At 42.3% G+C, this 6820-nt stretch overlaps 1 long non-coding RNA gene across 1 annotated transcript; it reads left to right on the plus strand.

Moving 5' to 3' along the window:
• Window positions 1-3443: 3443 nt before the first annotated feature.
• LOC125374483 lies at window positions 3444-5447 on the plus strand. The gene is made up of 4 exons (XR_007218626.1): window positions 3444-3702; window positions 4556-4651; window positions 4981-5075; window positions 5408-5447. It is a non-coding gene; the product is annotated as an uncharacterized LOC125374483 (long non-coding RNA).
• The last annotated feature ends 1373 nt before the right edge of the window (window positions 5448-6820 follow it).

Raw genomic sequence — 6820 nt, forward strand, 5'->3', positions numbered from 1 at the left:
GAATAAGATTCAAATCCCCCATTTGAAATACTACAGGAGCAGGACCTCTTGAGAGCCTCACCACCATTTTTTGCATGACACTGTGTGAGGTGAACAGGTTCAGGGTTAAGAGCCTCGCCTTACTTTAGGCAATACACTGTGTGAGGTGAACAGGTTCAGGGTTAAGAGCCTCGCCACTACTTTTGGCAATACACTGTGTGAGGTGAACAGAGAAAGGGTTAAGAGCCTCGCCATATCACAATTGGGTGACATAAATCATTGCTATAGAATAGAAAAATACTGAGGTCATTCTAGATGTTCCCGTATACATAAGACACTGTAAACACAGTTAAACACATGTTAAAGTCAATACCAATTGACAAAAAAGAATTGACAGATATGTTTTTCCCATATTGATACTTTTGTATTTTATAAGAATGAGTTGATTCTGCACAGTAGGTGTTCAAGAAAAGCAACAAGTTTGTCCGTGTCCACTTCCGGTGTACCCGGTGTCCACTTCCGGTTTGTCCAATTCCGGTGTACCTGATGTCCATACCCGGAGTGCACGCTTCCGATGTGCCCGAAGTCCACTTCCGGTGTCCCCGATGTCCACTTCCGGTTTGTCCGATGCCCATTTCCTGTTTGTCCACTTCCGCCGGTTTGCCCGAAGTTCACTTCCAGTTTGTCCGCTTCCGGTTTGTCCGATATCCACTTCCCGTCTTTCCACTTCCGGTGTACCCTATGTCACTTCCGGTGTACCCTATGTCCACTTCCAGTTTGTCCACTTCCGGTGTGCCCGCTTCCGGTTTGCCCGATCGCCCACTTCCGTTTTTTTTGTCCACTTCCGGTTTGTTCGATGCACATTTCCGGTTTGCCCGATTGTCCAATTCCGGTTTTTTTATGATGTCCACTTCCGGTTTGCCCGATGCCCGCTTCCGGTTTGCCTTATGTTCACTTCCGGTTTGTCCACTTCCAGTGTGCCCGCTTCCGGTTTGCCTTTTGTCCACTTCCGGTTTTCCCGCTTCCGTTTTTCCCGATGTCCACTTCCGGTTTGTCCGATGCACATTTCCGGTTTGCTTGATGTCCACTTCCGGTCTGCCCGCTTCTAGTTTGCCCGATATCCACTTCCGGTTTGCCTGATGTTCACTTCCGGTGCGTCTGAGGGGGGGGGGGGGGGGGGGGGGGGGGTGCGTCTGAGGGGAGGGGAGGGGAGGGGAGGGGAGGGGATGGGAGGGGAGGGGAGGGGAGGAAAAGTACCTGCATCGTTAGGCTTGTGTCATACATTATGCTTGTGTCATGACCATTAAAGTCATATGCTCATCATAACATCATAATTGATATTTGTGTTTGTATGGAAACACAAGGTACTTTAACAGAAACAACATGTCCCTTCCAGTTTTGGAACAAGATATGTATACATTAAGCATATTAATACATATTCTGCTGAATGATCAGAAAAGGAATGAAACTGGAGAGGCTATGATACCATGTATATAATGTCCAACATTGTGCAACATTATCCAGAACAAATCGGCCATTCAGTGTCACACCCCCATACTAAATGAGTTTTAGTCCTCTCTTCCATCAATACAAGTGAATCACGAAGAAAGACCACACAGCAATGCGTTTCACTTTAACATTGATACAATTCAGAGTGCTGCTTTGACACTCAACAAACCATCGCTTCTTCTTACTATACTAAAGCCCAGCACATGGAACCATATGATTACCCATGGTTTGCAGTATATCAAGTAAAACGTTTGTCATTTTGGCCATTTGTAGTAACAATTATTGATTTATATTTCAAAAAGTGCGCTGGGAAATAGTAAGATCTATATAAATATAACATATAATGGTCCACAAATATTATTCTTTTTCAACGAATAGTGTTGATCTTTCTGTTTCAGAATTTACCAATAGTATATGTCTTTGTGGCTTCAGCATTTTGGGCGTATTTGCAAAACTTGAACTATCATTCAACGTGCAACACACGTTTGGTATTCAATTTTGGGCCCCAGGAAGAAAACCGGCACTTGTGGTTAACGGGGAATGCCGCGAGCTTAGAACCTACAAATAAAACATCCCAGGCCAGAAAAACTATCCTGTACGCCCATAAGCCAGAAGGTATTATTTCACAGCGCTAATGGGGCCACCAGTCGTCTTGTTAATCTCGCGCTATATCCCAACGTTTATAAATAGAAAGGGTGTTTTCCAGACAATTCACACCCGTCTGTAAATCCACTTCGTGGTACTTGTGGGTCCTTTCGAAAGTGCTTGTGTCTCCAGGTTTGGTCGGCAGTCTCTTGGCACCGTTCGCTTTGGCCCAGGGGCACCCTGAGTGGGTGCAAACGCCCTTTCTGGAAGGAACTCTTTTTTAAAAGAACTACTTACAAGCTACATGAACCCCACGCTCAACTCTCACCCTTCGACCCGAGCCAATCCGATCGCTTCCTTTTCATCGACCGACTAATCGCTTTTCTCCCTTTCCCTTCTTTAGCCTCGATTATCCACGCCCCGCTTTTACTCCGCTTCTTCCTCGCTTTTAACACGCTTTTGCTCGGCTTTCACCCACAATTCCGGCTTCGTCCTCTTCGCTTTTCTCCCTTTCCGTTCTTTTGCCTCGATTACCCAGTCTCCGCTTTTAACCCGCTTCTGCCCCGCTTTCTTCCATGTTTACGGCTTCGATTTCAAACACAATGTATTTTTCAGAAAATTTCACTACAATTTAAAAAAAATTAAAAAATAAGATAGAATTTTAAAGTGTTCATTTTACACACGGCTTCGCTTTCAAACACAATATTGTAAATTAACTTCTCTTGTCTTTCATTTCATCACATTTTTTACACAAAAGTTCACTACAAATTCAAAGCAAAAAATACAATTACAAAGTGTTCATTTTACTTCCTTCACTATGTGGCATAAATTGTGTCTTGTCTTTCTTTCTTTCTTTCTTTCTTTCTTGCTTGCAATGCAGTTTTAACTCTCTTCTCCAATTGTCACCATTTATACATCTTACACCTCGTCTGCACCTTTTATACTCCTCATTACTTTACCTTCACAGGGTTAGAAAATAACAGTTTTAGTCCACTAGCCCTTATAATGATAACATATAGCAAAACCCTTAAAATGGGCCAATTTCTACTTGTACTTTGCATACCTTTACCATTGGGCAGTTTGGCAAGGACTACAGGACTAGTGCTAATTTCTAACGCTGCCTTCACATTCACATCTTCTGTTGTCTCTAAAACAAATTATTGCATAGTTATACTTATTTTTTCTAAAATTGGGAATAGTTTTTATTCATCGTACACTAGTTCCACTTTTTTCTACTTCTTTCCACTTTTCATGCAAATCCACCACGTGACTACACCGGCTACACGGAGAGCATCTGGCCACTGCACCGACCGCCAAGAAACGCAGTTTAGCCAGACGGTACCAAGCCACTCAAAGGCCACCGGCTACACCGAGAGCATCTGGCCACTGCACCGACCGCCAAAAAACGCAGTTTATACAGCCGGCACCAAGCCACCCGGAAGGAAGCGGCAAAGCACCAATCACAAGCGAGATCACTAATGCCAAGGCCGTCATTTCCGCAATCGCTGACCATGGCGGCTCACGTATCTGATTGTGGCAGGCTGGCATCAACACACCCAAGGTGCTCGCTCGCTCGCTCTCGTCGCATCTCCATCGAGGGAGGGGACGATTATGCACATGCATCTGAAGGTAAATTCATTCATATATTTCACTCCACATCTTTTATTTCCCGCACAGAGCGGCCATTCTGTCAACCAGGGACGAAGCATGTTCCAAGTTTTTCTTTCATCACAGAAAATGTCACCTGTTTTTGCCGCTCTCTGGTGCAAATTGCAAGTGTTTTCGTGGCAAAGAAGCAGGCAGGGGGCTTTCTGTATTCGTGTATGGGTGATAAATGCGTACCTTCACACACTGACCAAGCCCTATAACAGAGTATACAGCTACCGTATTTCATCCGACAGAAGAACTGCAATTTATTATCATTAATCAACTTCATCACGTCCCTCAATGTAAACAAACCTAAGTATTCAACTACCGTATTTCCTTAAAAAAACACACATCCCTTTATGATGAGTATACATTCATTATGCTCCTTTGACTGATCAGGTTCTTTGTCTTTATTCCATTGCTGTGGTACCGGCCTGCCGAACTGATGTCCCCCTCCTGGCTCCCTGGCTCCCTCCCTCTCTCCTTCCCCCCTCCCCCTCTCCCCTCCCCCCTCCTCCTCCTCCCCCCCCCCATCCTGCCAAGTTCATTGTATCATTGACTATTACCTTTAACATCTGCTTTTCTTCAATATGCACATTACCTAAGGTAAAAGTCAATAATATTGTTGACATTAGTCTCCTTGTGTTACCACTTGATTGAAACCATGGTAACAGTTCTGTAATTATCCCAGTATCATGAACCAAAGTGACATCTTTATTAAAACCTTTATATCTAAATTTCAAAGAAATTCATGGTTTTGTTGGTTTCCAAAGTATCAGAGCATTGAGAGTGGTCTGTGAATCACTTGTGCTCATTGTGTTGGACATTGTTGCAGACCCTCTCCAAGATGCCTCCGTGACCACCAACATAATCTCCTGACACAACTTACCACAGCCCCTGATATTTTCTGCTTAATGGAAGATTGTGAAAGGTAGGTGATTTTACCTTGGTCTCATTGTTCTCGATAATATTTGTCATGTGGTGTGCTGTATTTGTGGTATCAAGCTCACCGCTCCTATAATAGCAAGGATGTATCTAGAATTGGCAGGCAAATTGGGTAAACATTGGGATATAGTTCAAAATTTGAATTTTGTAATGTAAGATTTTCGTACTTTCTGAGGAATTGGGAAATTTTACATTCAAATTGGGAATTTGTACAATTATTTGCCGCAGACTTGAGGCAGAATATGGGCCTCCGAGCAAGTCTAGATAATCCCAAAATAGATTTACGCGACAGTTCCTTTTTTGTGTATATTACAGCAATGGTGAAGGAGTAACTGTCGATGCACTTTACTGGGACCAGCTGATTTGGCACTAATTGACTCAGGCTGTCGATTGTGGCTCTCACTTCACAGGTCTGTGTTCCAATCCAAACATAGGCTAACCACAACTTTCTATTTAGCCCTTTCCGATCAAGCACCCCTTTACGATCATTAGGGTTAGGTACCCCTTTACGATCAAGCACCCCATTACGATCATTAGGGTTAGGTACCCCTTTACGATCATTAGGGTTAGGTACCCCTTTACGATCAAGCACCCCTTTACGATCATTAGGGTTAGTTATGTAGAAGGGCATGGGTTAGCTATCTCTTTTACTTGATCTAAAGTCATTTATGGAAAATCGCGCCATGTCCCTAACAACAAATGTAACTTGTGCTTGGTGTCAATCCCCGCCTTTCTCATTCAGTAGAGACTTGGAGCAAGTCTAGCCAATCACCCACCTTTCCTTAACGGGAAGCAGCAAGCACCAATCACAGGAGAGATCACAAGGGTCCTTGTTTATCTCAATCAGCTGGCCATGGTGGCATGTTACTTGTGGCTGGCATCACTACTCCAACATTCTGTCTCGTGGCATCTCCATCGCTGGTCAGGGACAGTCGTAAGTTCATGTATATATTTCACTTGACAGTTTATATGTCTCGCATGGAGCTGCCATTCTGTCAAATAGGGATGAGGCACGCTTGAAACTATCACACATGCCTTGGCCATTTACAGCCTTCCAAGACATTGTCACCTGTCTTTGCTGCCCTCTGCTGCACATGCCAAGTGTTTGTGTGGCGAGGAAGCAGGCAGCGCGCTTCCTGTATTCTTGTATGTATTATAAGTGCGTACCTTCACACACTGACCATGCCCGAACAGTGTAAACAAACCGAAGTATTTCCAACAAAAACACCTGTCTTTATTATGTTTATTCAATATGATCCACTCATTGACCAAGTTCTTTGTCTTTATTCCATTGCTGCTGTAAAGGCCTGCCAATGTCACATAACCACGTCTCCCTCCCACGAAAAATCACATAGATCTACCTTACTTAAAAATTTACATGAAATTCATTTTGTATTTTATTTCTATGATATCAGGGCATTAACATTTACATGTGCATAGTAATTATGGTTTATTTTTCTTTCTTTGGCTGTCAATAAGTTGTGCTCATTGTGTTGGGTATACCATGTCAACAAATCCATACTGAAGTACGCAAATTAATCATGAAATTACACAGTCTGGCTATAAAAAGTGTTCTTTGTATATCTGGACTTATGTTTGTAACTTATTTCATTAATTTTATTAAAAAATACCTTTTAATATTGTTTCAATTAGGAAGATGGCACTGCTCACCGTTATTAACAGCAACCATGGTCGGATTACCACTATTGACTCCTTGAAACGAACTTTAGTTGACAGAGAATGGATACATATATCATAAATGCCATACTTTGACTCGTTAAAATTCATATTTGTTATAGTTTGACGATTCTATGTCAACACGTAGTTCTCGCGATCACGTGCGCGGGAACCTTGATGGTGACTTGTCAAACTGGTTCCATGTGAAAAATAATAACTGGCAATAGCAATCAGCTGCCTAGCTTAGGGTTATAATTATATTAAATATATTTTGTAAAAGCTGCAACTAAAATAACAAGATATTGGAATATATTATTCCTGATAAAACAATAATTTCAGTTACAATTTCTTGGACCATTGCATACAAATTCTTTAAAGTTGTATCACTGGTGAAATACAATAATTATTTTCTGGTGTTTGAACTTTGAATTGTTTTGAAGGAAAGTTAGAGAAAGTTCCACTTTGAAGCTTAACATCT

The sequence above is a fragment of the Haliotis rufescens genome, unplaced genomic scaffold, assembly GCF_023055435.1.
Source record: "Haliotis rufescens isolate VD_foot unplaced genomic scaffold, xgHalRufe1.0.p SCAF_58, whole genome shotgun sequence".
NCBI classification, from domain to species: domain Eukaryota; kingdom Metazoa; phylum Mollusca; class Gastropoda; order Lepetellida; family Haliotidae; genus Haliotis; species Haliotis rufescens.